Source organism: Chiloscyllium punctatum, chromosome 25 (genome assembly GCF_047496795.1).
Source record: "Chiloscyllium punctatum isolate Juve2018m chromosome 25, sChiPun1.3, whole genome shotgun sequence".
Classification (NCBI taxonomy): domain Eukaryota; kingdom Metazoa; phylum Chordata; class Chondrichthyes; order Orectolobiformes; family Hemiscylliidae; genus Chiloscyllium; species Chiloscyllium punctatum.
The window spans coordinates 24,173,313-24,193,445 of record NC_092763.1 but is presented as its reverse complement, the minus strand read 5'-3'; the positions used below and the strand labels follow the sequence as shown (position 1 = coordinate 24,193,445).

The 20,133-nt window shown below is 43.8% G+C and overlaps 1 protein-coding gene across 2 annotated transcripts in view; it reads right to left on the bottom strand.

Annotated features, from left to right (window-relative positions):
* LOC140495758 (dedicator of cytokinesis protein 11-like) overlaps positions 1-20,133 on the bottom strand; it is a 286,052-nt gene that overhangs the window by 248,373 nt on the left and 17,546 nt on the right. The gene's annotated exons all lie outside the window — the stretch shown is intronic.

Below are 20,133 nucleotides of genomic sequence, written 5' to 3'. Positions count from 1 at the left end.
ATTTGGTCAGGAACTATGGGCTAATAATCTTAAGAACGTGCATGGTACTTTGAGAATCTGCAATGCAGCTTTCAAGACAAAAATGGAAATCAAAGGCTAGGACCAGTGAAAATAACCACGATGCTGCCAGATTGACACAATTTCTTTTTTGTTGCGTGTTCATTCATGGGTTGAAGGCTTCGCTGACTAGGCTGTCATTTGTGCCCATCCCTATTTGTCCAGGGGTCAATTAAGACTCAAACAAATTGCTGTGGGCCTAAAGTCACATGTAGGCCAGACCAGGTAAGACTGGTAAATTACTCTATTTAAAGGACATTAGAGAATTCGATTTTTTTTTTAATGACAATGTATAGTTGTTGCATAGTAGCTTTTTTTAAAAATTGAATGCAAATTTCACCATTTGTCATAGCAGGATGTGAACCCATGTCACTAGAACCTTAACAAGCAGTTCTGATTCATTAGCCTTGTCACCAGCTCCCCACCCAGCTACTTCACTGATAATGTCATCATTAACCACAGGCCTCTCTTCCCCCATCAGCTGGTGGATGGATGAGCACTTTGTGAAGTGAGGTGCAGATCGTATCAAACACCTACAATGCAGGAAGTCTTCTGCTATCTTCATAGGGTAACTAATGATGAGCATGAATACCAGCTTTGCTGATGTCTATATCTTGAGAATTAAAGTTGAGAAAGCGTTATTCTGTACTTTAGACTGCAGCTCCCAGGAATTTGAACTGATCGGTTCGTGAAGGCAATAGCTTTCCTGGTTACTCGCGCAGTCAGTTTTCTGACTCTCTCCTGTGCAAACTAGCTTAACTCCTCTTGTGAACACAGTGTGGAAGTAGAAGCTTAGCCTTCAGCTGGAACACACAGGAGGTTGCATGGTCATTTTCCCTCCATCAGCTGTGGCCTTTGCCAGCATTATCCCCTCTCACGTAGGAAGCTAACAGTTTCAGAGACTCAGCTCATCCTGAGGGAGTGCCGTACTGTCAGAGGTACCACCCTGTGAATGTGATAGTACACCTATCTATCCCACTTTATTGCAGGCAAAAAGACCTTCCAACTCAATGCGAAGAGCAGTTGAGTCTTCCAGATAACCTGATCAGTATTTAGCTGTCAAACAGTTATGAAAAACAAAACTGCACATTCTGGAATCCAAAATTTTAAAGGCAGAATGCTGGAAGAACACAGCAAGCCAGACTGCATCAGTCGGGGCAGAAGTCGGCATTTCGGGTAGAACCCTTCTTCAGGATTGGGGCTGGGTCTAGGGGGAGCTGAAGATAAAGGAGCAGGGTGGTGAAGTGCGGATAGGTAAAGACAGGAGAAAGTGAGGTCTGCAGATGCTGGAGATCAGAGCTGAAAAATGTGTTGCTGGAAAAGCTCAGCAGGTCAGACAGCATTCTTCAGGAATCCTGAAGAAGGGCTTATGCCCGAAATGTTGATTCTCCTGCTCCTTGGATGCTGCCTGACCTGCTGCGCTTTTCCAGCAACACATTTTTCAGAAAGGTAAAGACAGGTAGAGGGTACAATCTGGTTGGTCAATGGGAGGAATGAATCTGGTTGGTGGCAGGGAGCAGTGGAAGGAAGGGGCAGGGCTGATAAGGAGTCGGGGCATGGGAAGTGAGGTTATTTGAAATTGGAGAGCTCAACGTTGAATGCTCTAGGCTATAGACTGCCTAGTTGCAGTTTGGTTCATTACGATTAGATTCCCTACAGTGTGGAAACAGGCCCTTCGACCCAACAAGTCACACTGACCCTCTGAAGAGTGACCCACCCAGACCCATTCCCCGCTGACTAATGTACCTAACACTATGGGCAATTTAGAATGGCCAATTCACCTGACCTGCACAGCTTTGGAATGTGGGAGGAAACCGGAGCACTCGGAGGAAACCCACACAGACACATGGAGAATGTCTGTGTGGAGTTTGTACAGTCACCCAAGGCTGGAATCGAACCTGGGTCCCTGGTGCTGTGAGGCAGCAGTGCTAACCACCGAGCTGCCATGCTGCCTGTGGCAATTGATGAGGCCAAGGATGGTCATGTCAGAACGGGAGTGGCTAGGGAAATCGAAATGGGTGGCGGCTGGGAGGTCCGGTCGGCCCTTGTGGGAACTGTTCCCCATGTTTACATTCGGTCTCCCCGATGTAGAGAAGACCACATCAGGAGCACCTGATGCAGTAAACTAGGTTGGAAGAGAGCAGGTGAATCTCTGTCTCACCTGGAAGGAGTATTTGGGGCCCTGAATGGAGGTGAGGGAAGTGGTTTTGCATCTTTTCCAGTTGCAGGGGAAGGAACCTGGGGGTTCGGAGGGGGGGAACGGCACAAACCAAGGACTGCCTAAGGAAATGATCCTTGTGGATGGTGGAGAGGGGTGGGGAGGGGAAAACGTTCTTGGTGGTGGGGTCTAGTTGGAGTTGGCGGAAGTGTTTAAGGATGATGTGTTGGCTACAGAGACTGGTGAGGTGATAAGTCAGGAGAAAGGGTCTCTGTCTTTATTGAAAGTGATCAAAAGCAGATTATCGACCACTATTACACCATGGAGAGTGGGAGATCACTAACTGCATACTTCTGACCTTACACAAGCAACATCTCAATAAACTTACTGGCTTTGAAATGCTTTGGAATGTACTGAGGTTGCAGAAGATAATATTGCAATGAAGGTTCTTTATGGCTGTAACCTCTCCTAGCCCATCTTCAAGTCTGTTATCACATATTGTGCACTTTGCGAGCGCACAGGTGCATGATGCTGGGAAATTTCTTAACATTCAAAAGACACATCTGTGCCACCTCACCAACAGAGTATGTTAACTGGCATTCTAATCTAGTGCCATTTTGAAAATTGCAAATTAAATATCGCACAATTACCTAGTTGCTTGAAAAGTTATATACAGTAATTTAGTAAGTCTTTAAATCTCACATCATGAAGATCAATGTCATGAAATTAATCATTACCGGCCAACCGGAGCTCACCATTATACCCCTTTGCAGGAATCTTGGAAAGGGGAATTCCCCAATAAATTAAAAGCCCAACATGATTGCAAAAATAATGTCAGAAAACAATCTTCCGCAGGATTCCAACCATTTGGAATCTGTTCCCACATTCCATACCGATCCCTGAACTCCAGTGAGCCGCATTCCTATGTTTAGCAAACTGTATTTCTTCAAGTTTTTCCACATTCCCCACTGCTTTCCTACAGGCTCATGAGCCACTTCTGTTAACTGTTGGAGGGCTCAGCCCGTATCGCTGGGTATTGATCTCTTTTTTTTTCTCCTGTATTTTGGCCTCAGGAATGATGCTGGGCAGAGATACATTTTAACATGGCACTTAAGTCATCGTTAGCATCCGCTTTTAATGCAAATGCCTGGACATGTCAAAAACCACAAGGTCGTTTTACTCAGGATATGATGCCTTCCAGGTGATCTTTGTCAGTGAGACATCAGCAAAATAGTAAATTCTCCACAATGAGTCAACACATACTTGAGAGAGAAAGACACATTAGTCAAGAGGATGTCTTTGCATTGGGTGAACGCGCAGTAACTGAAGTGAGCCAGATGACAATGAACTTCTCTCCAATGTCAAGCCATGTTGAAAATCATTAAAAATCTTTTCCCCGGCTGTAATCGTTAATCTAGCTGGAATCAGTGTGTAGTGACTGGACTCGGTCAGGTCAGGAAGCTGTGCCTGAAGAAATCACTTCATGAACTGGCTTGGTTCAGCCATTAGCCGAATGATTCAGAAGAAAATCCAACTGGATATAAAAAGCAAGAGGAGAAGTGAAAGTGGAAGTAAGAAGGACAAAGAATGGATTAGGAAGCAAAGTGAAAGGAAATTCAAATTTCCTTTTAAGAATCCATATAGAGTGGAAAAGGTAGTCCAAGCAGGGGGGTAGCTATTTTGGGCAAGGTGGTCTTTGTTTAGGTGCAGAGCACACCTCTGTGCCTCAGGTACTGCATGAAGGTGTAGCACTTTTCACTGCAGAAGATGAGGTTGTCAATGTAGCAATAAATTACCAAAAAAAAAACTGGAGGGGACGCTCATAAATAAAGATGAGGTACTGCATGTGGGATATGTCATTAGCTGAGTCAGCAAAGGATCTGGTCACAAGCATCCAATCTTTCTCAGATATGACAGTGATACCAGTTGACTGGAAACTGCAAATGTTTACACTAGTTTCCAAAAAGAAAGGAAGATAGATGACTTTGGTTAATTGGAAGCCAGTTACAGGTGGACTGGCCTCTAGTGATAATAACTGGAGCTAAAATTTATTGTCGCTTAAAAAAAAATGTGATTATTAAATGATACCATTAGCAAATGCAATTAGTTAAGTTATGTGTGTTCAACTTAATTGAGTTCTTTGATGAACTAACAAAGAGGGCTGCTGAAGACAGTGTTGTTGGCATGAACTTTCAAAAGGCACTTGACAAATAACTATTCTTACAGTCCAGATAGGAAGGGTGGACTGATTCCTTTCCTTGTTCCACTCCTGCACTAACCACAACGATATCAAACACAACAGGAAGGCAAGATCGCCAATTTATATATATTAGTTTATAGTTTAGTAACAGAAACACTTCAGCCAGGTTCCTCAAATTCATAAATAAAGAATTACTTTATTGCAAAACAACTTGCTCAAACAAAGTCATACAGCATGGAAACAAACCCGTCACTCCAACTTATCCAAACAAAATCTGATCTGGGCCCATTTACCAGCATTTGGCCCATAACCCTATTCACTTACCCATCCAGAGTGGTGTACCTGCCTCCACCACTTCCCCTTCAGCTTGTACCATACATGCACCACCCTCTGCATGAAACATTTACCCCTCAGATCTTTTTTTTAATTAAAAAGTCTTTCCCTCTCACCTTAAACCTATATCCTCTGGTTTTGGGAAATAGACCTTGACTACTCACCCTATCCATGCCTCTCATGATTTTATAAACCTCTATAAGATCACCCCTCAGTTTCCAACACTCTCGGGAAAATAGTCCCCAACTTATTCAGCCTGTCTCTAAAACTTAAACCATCCAGTCCCTGCAACATTCTTGTAAATCTTTTCTTACTCTCTCAAGTTTAACAAAGTTGTCCAAAGGCAACCAGAATTGTGAACAGTATTCTAAAAGTGGCTTTATCAAGGTGTTGTACAGCCTCAACTTAACATCCCAACTCCTATACTCAGTGCACTGATGAATAAAGGCAAGCATGTCAAATGCTGCCTTCATCAACGTGAATACCTGCAACTCCACTTTCAAGGAATTAGGCGCATGCACCCCTTGGTCTCTTTGTTCGGTAACACTCCCCAAGGTCCTATCATTAACTGTATAACTGCCCTGGTTTGCTTTAATGGCTTACAATGTGGCAACTCAGTGGTTAGCACTGGTGCCTCACAGAGCCAGGGATCCAGGTTGGATTCCACCCTCTGGCTATGTGGAGTGTGCACATTCTCTGTGTGTGTGTGGCTTTCCTCCACAGTCCAAAATGTGCAGGTTAGGTGGATCGGCCATGCTAAATTGCCCATAGTTTTCAGGGATGTGCATGCTAGGTGGATTAGCCATGGGAAATGCAGGGTTACAGGGATACGGGAGAGGGGTGGTTGGGATGCTCTTAGAGTGTCAGTGTGGACCCGATGGGTCACTTCCACACTGTCGGGTTTCTATGATTCTACGTACTACTAGGTACAACAGACTTTGAAAAAGATTAATGCACGTACTGTCTAAAGCTGAAAGAAAAATAAAACTAATCAGAATGTTACCATAAAAACACTTTGGTCAGGTAACATTTAAATTAAAGAAGACCTATTCATAGATTGGCTGCAGAGCAGCATTTGGGACAAAGTCACTTTCCACACAAGCTGACAGGAATTAGGGAACAATGAAAAGCATGGGTAAGTAAATAGCACTAATAGAACGGTTTTCTTCATAAAGCCAACACACACACAATCAGCCAAATTCCCTCCTCTTCTGCTCTCATTGGGTGTTTCAAACAAGAATTAAGCACTTTTGATTGGTTGCTACAATGTGATTAACACTGCCAATGTCAGCTCGCAGCTCTTGGGTCATGGTAAACAATTCACTTTTTTTAAAACAAGCTGGCAGAGCTCATGAGCATTTGATTGTTATTTTGCAGTTCCATTTTAAGGCTTGCATTGCCGGGATCTGACTCCTGAGCTGCTATTCCAAAAACACCTAGTAATCAATCTCCTGAACTCTGAATCGCCACTCCGTCAGACCACGTCACCCAGCTACCTCTCCACATGACGTCTGCTGACCTGCATCAACAGCTCCTTATGACCCTTCCAGTCATGGCTCACAAAAGAACTCTCAGCCATCTCCCCCTGCAATCTCTAATCCCCTCAGACATCTGCTCTCTGCACCATCGGCAAGCTAATCACTACCTCTTCCAGGCACCCCATTCTCCAGGAACTCAAAACAGCAGCAATTCAGATCCCACAGCCACCACTGGACCGGAATCCCAACCTCCACCCTCCAGAGTGATATGGTTATTGGGCTAGTAATACAAAGGTTGATGCTGCTGTTCTGGGATCAGAGGTTCAAATCCCACCACAGGCAGCTGGGTGGATCTGAAACCTCAATGAACAAAATCTGGATTTGAGAGTTGGTCTCTGTAATGGTGACTATCAATCATTATAAAAGATCCATCCAGTTCACGAGTGCCCTTTGGGAAAGGAAATTGCTGTCCTTACCTGGTCTGGCCTACGTATGATTTCAGAGCCAGGCCAATTTGATAGACTGTTCATCAAATCATAGAACCCCTACAGTGCGGAGGCAGACCCCATTCAGCCCATTGAGTCGACACTGGCCCTCACACCCTAACCCACATCCCCACACAATCCCTGCAACCCACATTACCCATGGCTAATCCACCTTGGCTGCACATCCCTCAACAATACGGGCCACTCCCCCAACAATGGCCACTCCACCCTAACTTGCACATCTTTGGATTGTGGGAGGAAACCCACACAGGCACGGGGAAAATGTGCAAACTCCACAAAGACAATCACCCAAAGGTAGAATCAAACCCAGGTCCCTGGCGCTGTGAGGCAGCAGTGCTAACCACTGAGCCATATTGCCACCCTTAACTGCTGCCCTAAAATGGCCTAGTTCAGGGTGAATAGGGATGGATAAAATATGCTGGCCGTGTTGGTGACACCTACAAAATAATTTTTTAATCCCCCCCCTGGCAATGCTCCAGATCACCAGCAGTCACTTCCAAATTGAAATTCCGGAACATTCCAATTGCCTTCCCTTCTTGCACCTCAGGCATCATCTCAAAGTGAAGCATTTGAAACTTTGAGGCGTTCAAAACAGCTGTGTGTCAGAAAAGGGGGCTATCTGGCAGCTTCCTATCACATGCTGGCAGGGGGGAACGTTCACCGAAGCTCACGTGGGTGATGAACTTCCCCTTACTCGTTGCATCAGCCCTGTTTAACTCCACCGCAACTCTGCACACAGGAAGCTAACAACCACAAACGTCTAGTGGACGGCATGCCGTTTTCAGCTACTTCCTTATAAGCACAGCAATCCATGATATGTGTGCTTAACCGTGCATTGCAGACCCCTACACTGTTTCCCTTTTGGTTCCAGCTGTCAGAAGTAAGGTTTTGCTAACCTTCCTCTTGCTAAATAAGCTCCATTATTGTTCAATGCAAAGTATTAACGTACAGAATGCGAACACTGCCTGCTCATCAGTTGTTTTGAATACAGCTCATCTATCAGTTCTGTAGCCACACCCTTTCTGTATCTGCTGTGACTCAGTGGCTAGTTCAGAGTCAGAAGGTTGTGCATTCAAGATCCACACCAGACTTGAGTAAATAGCCTAGGCTGACAAGAGGGTGTTGTTCTGTCAGAACTGTTGACGGGATGTTAAACAGTGAAGCACACTGACAACTGAACAAAAATAAGCCCATGGCACTATTCAAAGAATGGCACAAAGATTTCCTCCATTGCTCTGACAACTTTTATCTGTTAACCAACATTCAATAAAACAGGCCAACTCATCATTAACGCGTTGTCATTTGTGGGAGCTTGCTGGCAGCAAATTAGCTGTCACGTTTCCAATTTCCAACAGTGACTTTAAAATAACTTCACAGGATCTTGTGGTGCAGTGGTAAAGTCCCTCACCCTAAACCAGGAGGCCTGGATTCAATTTTCACCTCCACCAGAGGTTTGTAATAACATCTCTGAACAGCCTGGTTACAAAAGTAAGTTAAATAAAAATTGAAATAACTTCATGTGCTCTTGCGCTGCACTGGTGTCGTCCCTACCTCTGAACCAGACTTGGGTTCAAGTCCTGCCTGCTCCAGGTAAAATCTCTGAGCAGGTTGATTAGGCGATATCTAAAATAACTTCATGACTAATACATTTCAGGTTGGCCTGAAGCTGCAAAGCGCTCATTTCAACTCCAAATTTTTTCCAGCTAACACGCAGCACTGAATATGTGAACATTCGTTAAATTGTTAATGTCACTGCTTGAGTTTAACTAGCCATACCAACTTCCTACATGGTTAGTTTAGTCTTTAATGGCTTTGAGGGCAGATGCCAAGACTGGTCAATGCGTAGTGGCTGAAATAGACAATATTGACCTGGCAACAAAGTACATTATTCGAAGAATGTGTTTCTGCAAAAGGGGCATTTTTTAAAAATGCAACTTAAGAGAGAGGAAAAGAAATTGTTCTGTGTTGCTGATCATTTTCAGAACTTTACAATGGCATGAATTGACAATAGATACACTGCAGAATTGCCGAGTTCTCATAGGAACAGAGTCAGCCTCATGAAGAGACGTACAAAATCTACACTTGCCTCCCCTCTTTGTACCCGCATCCCCATCCTCAGTGGTCTTACACCTTTATGGATGGCGTGATTATTTGGCCACTTCTTGAGTTAGTGCCTGTCACTTTGAATCCAGGGACAACTCATGACACAATTTGGGGGTGGGGGCGGGAAGGTGGGGAAGGTGTGCTTTGTGGCTTCAAAGTGACCTTTGGTCAGAATCTCTGAGACTGATCTCAATGAGACCACATTACAAATTGGTGTGCAACTAAACCACTTACAAATAAACACAGGCCATATGATTTGTGAAGTAAATGTGTTACCGGATTCTGTATGAGATCCATAATGCAGGCTGTTCAGCCCACTAGCCTATGTTCAAGCTCGACTGGAGTTCCTTTCTTCATCTAAATGTATCCTAATAACCCTCTATTCCTTTCTTCCTCACATGCTTGTCTAACTTTCTCCTTAAACGTCCCCGTTGTATTTGCTCACCATGCTTTCACTTCTCCTGAATTTGTAATGGAATGACTTTTATCACAAGAGGAAACATTCTCTCTGCACTCTATTTCAATGTGTCACGATATAGAGGACATTTATTAATCACATGTCAGTCTGCTGTTGTTCTTTTTAAAATGAGGATAGAGACCCAGCCTATAAAATTGTTTCCTGATTAATACTGTCAGTTGGGTTCACCCAGGACAGCCCTAATTCAGGTCCAGGCACCTTAACCAATTGTTTTTATTCATTTTTATATGTGCAACTCTGGAAAGACTGGCATTTAATACCCATTCTTAGTTAATTTTTGGATGGCGATGGTGAACCATCTGTTTAAATAATTATATCTGCTTAAATTCTTTGTAGAGGATTAATACCAGGTTATAAGGGGTTGAAGCCATGTATGGACTAGGCCAGGCATGGACAGCAAGCTTCCTTTATTACAGGGTTACTGAACCAACTGTTTCTTTTACAACCATCATCGGTCACTTGTTACTGATGTCGTTTTTTTTTACATCCAAATTTTATGAACAGGATACCAACTTCCAAACCACCATGCTGGGATTTGGACTCTCAGTCTCTAAATCACTAGCCTGGGTTTCTGGATTATCTACCCTGTGATACCACATCTTAGCATGTGGCTAACCAGATTGTTAGCTTTACTCAGACATTGACAGCACAGAAGAAAGCAATTCAGTCCATCATGACCAGCCTGGTCAGCAATGATTTGATTAAACTAATCTCATATTCCAGCCCTGGAAGCTGTTGTCATGCAAGTGAATATCTAGTTACTCCTTAAAAGTTTCAAGAGTTTCTGACTCAAACACGCTTTCAGACAATGGATTTCAGACTGTCACCACCTTTGGGGTGAATAATATTTTCCTCCATTCCCCTGTTAGCTTTAAATCGATGCCTCCTGGTTATTGAACCCTCCACTAATGGGAAAATGCCTCTCACAGCTTTATATACCACTGAAAAGTCCCATCTCCAGCTTATCCAATCTTTTCTCATAGCACAGACTCTCCAGCCCAGACAGTTCCCTGGTAAATCCTCTGCACCTTCTCTAGTGAAGTCACATCCTTCCAACTACATAATGACCAGACATCCATGCAGTACTTCAGCTGTGGCCCAAGCAGTGTTTGAAACAATTTCAGAATAACCTTGTCAATCTTGTATTCAACACCTTGGCTAATAAATCCCATATGCCTTAACCACCCGAACTAGCTACCCTGCTATTTTTCAGGATTTGTGGATATTTGGTGGGCGGCACGGTGGCACAGTGGTTAGCACTGCTGCCTCACAGCGCCAGAGACCCGGGTTCAATCCCCACCTCAGGCGACTGACTGTGTGGAGTTTGCACATTCTCCCCGTGTCTGCGTGGGTTTCCTCCGGGTGCTCCGGTTTCCTCCCACAGTCCAAAGATGTGCAGGTCAGGTGAATTGGCCATGCTAAATTGCCCGTAGTGTTAGGTAAGGGGTAGATGTAGGGGTATGGGTGGGTTGCGCTTCGGCGGGGCGGTGTGGACTTGTTGGGCCGAAGGGCCTGTTTCCACACTGTAAGTAATCTAATCTAATCTAATCTAGTCTCCCAAGGTCTCTTTGACCAGCATCATAGTAATCCCTTGCCTCATTAACCCTACCCACATGCATTACCTTCCACTTTTCCGAGTTAGATTCCATTTGCCACTGCTCTGCCTAGCTGATCAGTCTGTTGATATCCTCCTGCAGTTTCTGATTCAAAGTACCATTTTGCCTCGAATCCCATAGGCTCTTACTCTCTTGACCAGTCTGCCATGAGGTACCTTTTTAAAAGCCTTGCTAAAATCCATGTGGACCACATCAAACACATTACCCTCAACGACACTCTAGGTTAATTCCACACAAAAAAAAATTAAATTTGTCAAACATGATTTTCCTCCATAAAATCCATGCTAACTATCTCTGATTAATTTGTATCTGATCAAGTGCAAAAATATTCTGTCCCTCAGAATTCTCTCCTGACCCAGATTAGGGTCCTCTCATAACCTCCTCCTGACCCAGATTAGGCAGACTGGCCTCTAATTTTCTGCTCTAGCCCTTCCTTCTTGTTTTAATAATAGGACAGCATTAGCAGTCCTCTGGCATTTCAACTGTCCTCAGAGTATTTGAAAACTATCTGAAGATTACCATCTTTGAAGTTCTGCTTTTCAATATTCCATCTAATTCCCTGAAGCCTGCTTCCTGGACATCATTTTTATTTTTCTCAATGTCATTATTCCCAACAAAGACCATAGCCTCCGGCCGTTCACTCTCACCATTCAGAACGCCCCACAGTCGTTCTGTGACATAGAATCATAGAATACCTACAATGTGGAAACAGCCCATTTGGCTCAACATGTCCAAACAGATCCTCCAAAGAGTAACCCACCCAGACCCATTTCCCTGCCTTATTACCCTACACTTACCCCTGACTAATGCACCAAACCTATGCATCCCGGAACACGATAGGCAATTTAGCATGGCCAATTCACCTGACCTGCACACATGTAGACAGTGGGAGGAAACTGGAGCACCCTGATGAAACCCATGCAGACACAGGGAGAACGTTCAAACTCTACACAGACAGTTACCCAAGGCTGGAATCAAACCCGGGTCCCTGGCAGCAATGCTAACCACTGAACCGCCCAAATCTTTGACCCTGACACCCAGGAGGCACAACACACCATTCTGGAGTCACATTTATAACCACAGAAGAGCCTGTGTGCTCCCCTCACTAACAACTCCCTGACCACTATTGCCCTTCTACAAATCTTACTCCCCCAACAAATCAGCTGAGCTATCCAGTGTTGTAACCTTGGCTCTGACTGGCCTCCACAGACATACTGTCATTCTCATAGTTTTCCAAGACTGAAAAATAGTTTGAAGCAAACCAAACTCAGGAGGGAGTTCCCTCACTACCTGCTTGGTCCCTCCTTCTGATTGCTGGTCACCCACAGTCGAGAGTGTGGTGCTGGAAAAGCACAGCCGGTCAGGCAGCATCTGAGCAGCAGGAGAATTGACATTTTGGGCATATGTCCTTCCTGATGAAGGGATTATACCCGAAAAATCGATTCTCCTGCTCGTCAGATGCTGCCTGATCTGCTGTGCTTTTCCAGCACTGCACTCTCGACTCTGATCTCCAGCATCTGCAGTCCTCACTTTCACCTGCTGGTCACCCATTCCTTCTCTGCCTGCACTCCCTTAAGCTGCAGGGTTGACCAGTTCCAGAAACTTGCTACCCATAATCCTCAGCCTCGTGAATGCACTGCAAGAATAAAATTTGACGAACAGATAGAAAACAGAGAGTCAGGATAAATAGGTCAATGTTGTATTGGCCCTTTGCTAATTACAACACATATCAATGATTTGGACATGGGGACCAAATGTTGGTGGCACGGTGGCTCAGTGGTTAGCACTGCTACCTCACAGCACCGTGGACCTGGGTTCGATTCCATTCCTCAGGTGACTGTCTGTGTGGAGTTTGCATATTCTCTTTATGTCTGCATTGGCTTCCACTGGGTGCTCTGGTTTCCTTCTACAGTCCAATGATGTGCAGGTTAGGTGGAGTAGCTATGCTAAATGTGGAATTACAAGAGTGGGGACTGTGGATGGAATGCTGTGGAGGTTGGGCGCAGACTCGATGGGCTGAATGGCCTCTTTCTGCACTCTAATATTTCCACATTTGCAGATGATACAAAGCTAAACAGGGTATCAAACGTTTTCGGGAGATTTTGAACAGTATGAGTGAACAGGCAAGAACATGGCAGATGGAGTATAATATGGAAAGAAGTGATGTTGTCCACTTTGGTAGGAAGAATAAACTTGCAGAGTATTTCTTAAATGGTGAGGGGGTTGGAAAAAGTGGAAATGCAATGGATTTAGATATCCTTGCCAATGTGTCACTGAATACTAACCTGCAGGTGCAGCAAGCTATCAGGAAGACTAATGGAATGTTAACTTTAATTTCAAGAGGAATTGTTAGCTTCAATTGTCTGGGAGCTTGGTTAGACTGCATCTGGAATATTGCATGTCATTTTGGTCCCCTTAACTCAGAAAAGGTATTATGACCATGGCAGCAGGTCAATGAAGGTTCACAACACTTGTTCCTGGGACTCTCGCAGGGATAGAGATTGGCCTTGTTTTCTCCCGGCTTTTGAAGAATGACAGATGATTGCTGAAACTTACAAAATATCTAAAGAGATAGACAGGGTAGAATCAGGTAATATATTTCACCCGGTTCAGGAGTCCAGAGCCAGGGGCACTATTTAAAAATAAAGCGGACACCATTTAGGGCCACGATTAGGACAAATTTCGTGACTCAAATGCTTGTAAATCTCTTGAAATGTTGACTCCAGAGGACTGTGAAAGCTCAAACTATATTTAAATAGAGATTGATAGATATTTGATTGTCATTGATGTAAAGGGTGATGGGGACAGGGTAAGTAAAACACATTGAAAGTGTTCGATCAGCTATGACTCTGTTGAATGACAGAGCAGACTCAATAAGCTGAAAAGCCTAATTCTGTACTATTGCAGTGACCCAGCTGCCTCTCAAGTTCCAAAACCCAGAGTCGCTCCAGCCAGAAGCACCTTCTGCACATGGTCATCAAGACTGCCAGTAATGCCTAAGAATTGGGGGCGGCAAGGTGGCTCAGAGGCGACACAATGGTTAGCACTGCTGCTTCACAGTACCAGGGACCTGGGTTCAATTCCAACCTTGGGTGACTGCCTGTGTGGAGTTTGCACATTCTCCTTGTGTCTGTGTGGGTTTACTCCAGGTGCTCCTCCCACAATCCAAAGACATGCAGGTTAGGTGAATTGGCCATGCTAAATTGCCCATCGTATTCAGGGATCTGTAGGTTAGGTGCATAAGTCAGGAGTAAACGTAGAGTATTAGGAGAATGGGTCTGGGTGGGTTACTCTTTGGAGGTACAGTGTGGATTTATTGGGCCAAGTCGCCCATTTCCACACTGTACGGATTCATAGAATGTCTACGGAGCTCAGGCCACCGATTTACCCATTCTGCACTGGGTAGGGATTCATAGAATTGGAGGTCTGATAACTGAATGGACCCCCACTTAACTTCAGCAGAAAAACCTCAGATGGTGGTCTTTCCTGACTGCACCTTGGTGGCAACTGTGCTAAGCACGTTGCCTGGAATCTTGAATGTGCCAGTCTGCAAAACTCAGTCAAGGTCAACTCCTTGCTCTGAAAGGCCAGCAAGTTTCGGATTGACCCAAAAGTGTCTTTCACTGAGGTGATAGTCCTCCAGGAGCAGCTGATGTTTGCCCCTGTATGTCTCCTGAGGAATAGACCGTAGAGCACAAATCCTGCATGACAGAGCTGTTTGGAATGAATCTCGACAAAAACCACTGCACCTCTCTTGAGACTGATTGCTGATCATATGGATCTCATCTTGCCAGTTTCTCTCAATGACACTGACTGCCTGTCACATGGTCTTCACCATGGATTTGAATGGGCTGGATCAAAATTCCTGTTGCAATTTGAACACCTACTTACAGACATGGTTAGAAGCAAATTGCACCCAATCATCTGGATCTCTCTTGTCACCACGTTGCAAAATGAGAGTCAGAATCAACAATTCCCCTACATCACATCACATCAAATGCACTGGAGTAAAAATACAATGGAGACACCAGAAATGTACTCCAAACTAGGCATGTTTGTCTGTGTTACCTGGCTCCAGAGAATCAAGGCAGCACTTAAGTGAAATGAAACAGATGACATCATATGAAAAACCCGCCAATAGCTAGGGTAGCGGGCAGCTTTTTCACAAATACACACTAAGCAGCCACACTCATCTGAACATTCAGTCCAATTGCTAATCAGCAAGTTACCGTCTGCAAAATACATCAACAAGCTGTATTCCCAATGGCTACAGAAGCTAACCCACTTTTCCTGCTCAAGTAAAATTTCCGATAACCACAGCCATCCGTTGAGAGAAAGCATGCGAGTTATGCTTCTGCTGCTTTTGATTTTCGTTCAGTTTCTGGACAGCTACAAAGTGAAGAGCAGCAATTTGAGAACTTCATAGCCTCAACCCTTGGCGTTCAATCAAACCTAGAGAATAAATCTGTACAAGCACCAAGCTGAACTCTCTTATCTACGTAACACAGTACAAAGTCAGAGGAAGTCGCAAACAAATTGTTAATCCCAGACCCTGGATGAGGTTCCCCACTTGTGTGCCAGAGGGGGTGGGGAGCTGCCCAGTGGCAGAATCATTTGGTAGGGGAGAGTTATGATTTGAAAACAAGGTTAGAATTCTAACCTCGAGCAGTTACTGATCAGAGAGCACGGGACAATGGTTGAGCAATAACTCATTTGAGTGACAGTTCAAGGGCAGATGTATGGAGGCCACTACTAAGTCTTATTGAAAAGATAAGATGGCTAGTGGTTTCCCTCTGGTCTTGCAACAGGGGCATTCATTGTCTACTTAGCATCTCGCCTGCTGGAAGCTCTGCGGAACACTGCAATGAACAGTACGGGTTACTGTGTACAAGACACAGGACAGTTGAGCACTGTTTTGCTAAGTGAATCACTCACTGTGTGAATGGTGGTGAGGGAGTAATTTAGCTCACAACTATTTTCATCTGCCGGCCATCAGCGTCCATTTTAGGAACAACTTACTGTTATGTAAGGCTCTGTTTTAAGAGAGCAACAAACCTTATTTTGCTTCACTGAAATACAATCAAACAGAACTGGATGCCACAACAAAGCAAGTGATATTCAGAGGATTGACCAAATGGTTATGAAGTTGTACAGCACAGAAACAGACCCTTCGGCCCAACTCATTCATGCCAACGAAGTTTCCTGAACTTACCTCACCCCATTTGCCTGCATTTGACCCATATCCCTCTAATTTAAGCGACAGTTATGCGACTCTTGGACAGGCACATGGTAGTTAGTGTAATGAAGGGTATGTTGGTTAGATACAACATCGAGGGCCGAAGGGCCTGTACTGTTCTATATAAACCTTAGTCAAAGTGTGTTTTATTGTCAAAGTTAAAGAAGGCATACATTTAAATAGTGCCTTTCACAGTCACAGGTGGTCTCAAAACACTTTACAGTAAATGAAGTACTTCTGCTCTGTGGTCACTATTGTAATGTCCTAAATGCAGCAATCACTCAGCAAACTCAGTGCGTTAACGACCAGACCATTTCTTTTTTCTCATGATGCTCTTTGAAGGATGAATATTGTCCAGAACACAACGGATAACTAATCCAAAATAGTCTAATGGAATACAGTACAAGTACCCAAGATGGCAGATAGAACATTGCTTTAACATTCCATTGACAGTGCAGCATCTGCTCCTCACTCACATCCGTCCAACCCTTCTCTATTCACCTGCTTATCCAAATGTCTTTTAAATGGTGTAATTACACCCACATTCACCACTTCCTCAGGAAGCTCATTCCACATGTTGGCTGTCAAAACCTGGACTAGGGCTTGACTCACAACCTTCTGACTCAATGGTGACAGTGTTAGTAACTGGATTACAACTAGAAATTGAGAGGGAAATGGAGATCTTTACCGTGGAGTAAAGGGTGAATTGCATCTTTTATAGCAGTTACTGAGCTGTGCCATGACAACTGCAGAATAAGATGGAACAAAGACTTGAGTGTCCAATGGTTTTTTTTCATATTGTATGTAACATAGTGTTTTGTTTAATAAAGCACAATATTGTGAATGATGGAAATCTGAAATAACAATAGAAAATGCTTGAGAAATTCAGCAAGTCTGGCAGTATCTTTGGACAGAGAAAGAGTTAATGTTTAAGTCTAGTTCTGAAAAGTGTCAAGTCAGGCTTGAAATGAGGCCAAGGAAATTTAGCATGTCCGTAAAGACTCTGAAGAATTTTTATAGATGCATCATAGGAAGCATTCTATGTAGATGCTTCACAGCTTAGTCCAGCACCTACTCTCCTCCCCTGCCCCCGCTCCCGCTCCCGAGGACCATAAGAAACTACAGAGAGTTGTGAACACAGCCTAGCCTGACACTCAAGCCAATCTTCCATCCATTGACTCCATCTCACTTCCCACTGCCTCAGGAAGACGGCCAACATAATCATCAGACCCCGGTTGTGATCTCTTCCAACCTCTTCCATTGGGCAGAAAATACAAAAGCTTAAACATACGTACCAATAGATTCAAGAACATCATCTTCTACGCTGTTATTAGACTTCTAAATTGACCACTCAAATTTCAAATTTAATGTTGACCTTGCTTTGTGCACCTTCTCTGCAGCCTTGACATTGTATTCCTCACTCTGTTCTATTACCCTAATGCACTTTGTATGGTATGATCTGCCTGTGTATCATGTAAAACAAACCTTTTCACTGCACCTAGGTACATGTGACAATAAATCCAATCAAAAACGTTAACTCTGTTTCTCTCTCCACAGATACTACCAGACCTGCTGAGTCTCTCAGCACTCTGTTTTAATTATAGTTAATAAAGCCAGTTAATGTTTCTTAATGCAATTATGAAGGAATTCTAGAGCTCAAAGGCTAGAGAGCTGATGGGGAAAAGGTGCCAGGGGATGTACAAGATTCCAGAATCATAGCAATGGAGGGCACGGAAAAGGCAATGGAGAGAGATCCAAGGATTGGAGTAAATTCAAAATAGAGAACAAGACCAGAAAACATTTGAAATGGAGCTGAGAACATCAAAAGTACAGTTCATTTAATGCTAAATATGCAGAGCAGAAATGTCAGCAAGCATTTTATCAGCACCTCGATGTTTCAATAAACAGAAGCTAATTAAGGATTAGACACTGTCAATATTTTGAATGTTATGCTGTTAGCAAGATGTATTGTAGACAATTTTCTTAAAATAGTTACAATGTTTAGCACTAGACCGTCCTCATTAATCAACTTCAAATTTCCTTATGAGGCAAAAAGTTCTGAAAATAGTGCTGACAATCATCAGGTCAGTTTACTTTGGTACAACCACACCACATTTCAACACCAAACAAGCACGTCTAACCTGCTGAGCACTGGCATCTATTCAGAATGTTACCGACTGGTTAAATGTGGAAAGATGGGAATGCAAGAAACCAATAAGACTCAACTGCAGTTGTCTGTCATTGCTGAGTGGATCATTGCCTGATGTCTGAGTCAGTAGATGTGGTTTAAGTCCCAAACCAGAGTTCTGAGCATACAATCCAGGCTAACAAATCAATGCGGTACTGAGAGAGTGCTGCACAGTTGGAAGTGCCATCATTAGGATTAAATATTAAATTGAGGGTATCTTTGACCTCATGTTGGTAAAAGAAGATCCCATTGAGTCCCTTTGAAGTAGAGATGAATTCTGGACAACATTTCACATTCCATTGAAAAATAGCTATTCTGGTTATTTTCTCTTTGGGAATTTATGGGATATTGCTCTGTACCAAGACCAGCAACGCAACACCTTCAAAAGTACACGATTGGCTGGAAAGTACTTCAAATGGCCTGAGGTCATGAAAGACACTATAGAAATGCAGGATCGTTATCTCTGAAGGAAAGCAAAACAAAAACCAACACTCAGGGTATCACTGTGTTAAGTTATTGTTTCCTCTTTGTTTTCTCTCTTTTCCATTGATAGTGACAACTCTTTACTTCACCCTTCTCTCTCAGTCTTCACTCAGCAGCTCTCAGCAAGGAACATAGATCACACTCTTCCTCAACATTGATCACCCTGACAGGCATGTTGCGCAGTAACGCTTATTGTCAGCAGCCAAACTAAGCTAACATTCCCTATACATGCACAGAAAAATTGAGATCTCAACATCTCAAGTGCCTGCCTGAAATCAGCTAATTTACAATGAATACAATAAAACCTGTGGCCTGCACTACTCCACAATCCTCCATTCAAGTGATACGCTAACAAGACAGTCTACCTCATCACAGGAAGTGATGCAATGTCACATGATTCTTGTCTTTCTTGCAACCTTGTGGCAAGATGAAGTCACAGAAAGATGTTGCTGAATAAATTTAATAGATTTTCGTGGGTTTAGCAGATTCTGTCAGCATTTAGGAGCAGCACAGTGAGATGTCTATCCTATCAAAGCTATTACTTTGCCTGGCTGAAGATGTATTCTTGCAAATTTGCTTGGTTGTTATGCAATAAAGCAATCTACACAGATTTAGACCTTTGCAAAGGCAAAAGATAATATAATGCCACAGGTTGAAAAAGAATTAGGGATAGTGGGCTGGTTATCTGGGACCACAGTGCAATCAAGAAGAGAGGCTTGTGGATGGGGCAGAGGGGGAAGAGGGTTATGTGGGAGCACAGAGAGAGAGTCATTCTGGCCGCGGGTGGGTGGGGGGAGAAAGTCGCAGATATAGGGATAAGGAAGGGAGGATCTTGGGTTTTTTGTGGTTGGAGGGGGGCGGGGGGAGGAGGGGATAGAACTGTGGGAGGGAAGTCCTGGAGGGACATACAGATAAGAAGACTGATGTTGAAATAAGTGACCATGGAACCAATGAAGACTGGTTTGGTACAGGCAACTGGGACAAAAGTTCAGTGCTGGCTACGGACAGCTCAGAGCTCAGACAACTATTCAAGGAGAAAGCAGAAGAGGGTATTCCTCAATCAGGCAGTAGTACTCACTCCTCCTGAACAGACATTGCTCCCCCTGCTTTCCTCTGTCAGCATTCCACACAACTCCAGCTCAAAACCCTATGCACAACCAGCAAAATCAAGATGTTTGGAACATCTGCAAAGTTGTATTACTGCAATAGAACACTTGGGTGGACTGCAAACAAGAGGAATAATTAGACAGAGGCTGGTGGAGGGTTGTTTTTCAGAATGGAAGTCTGTGACCAGGCA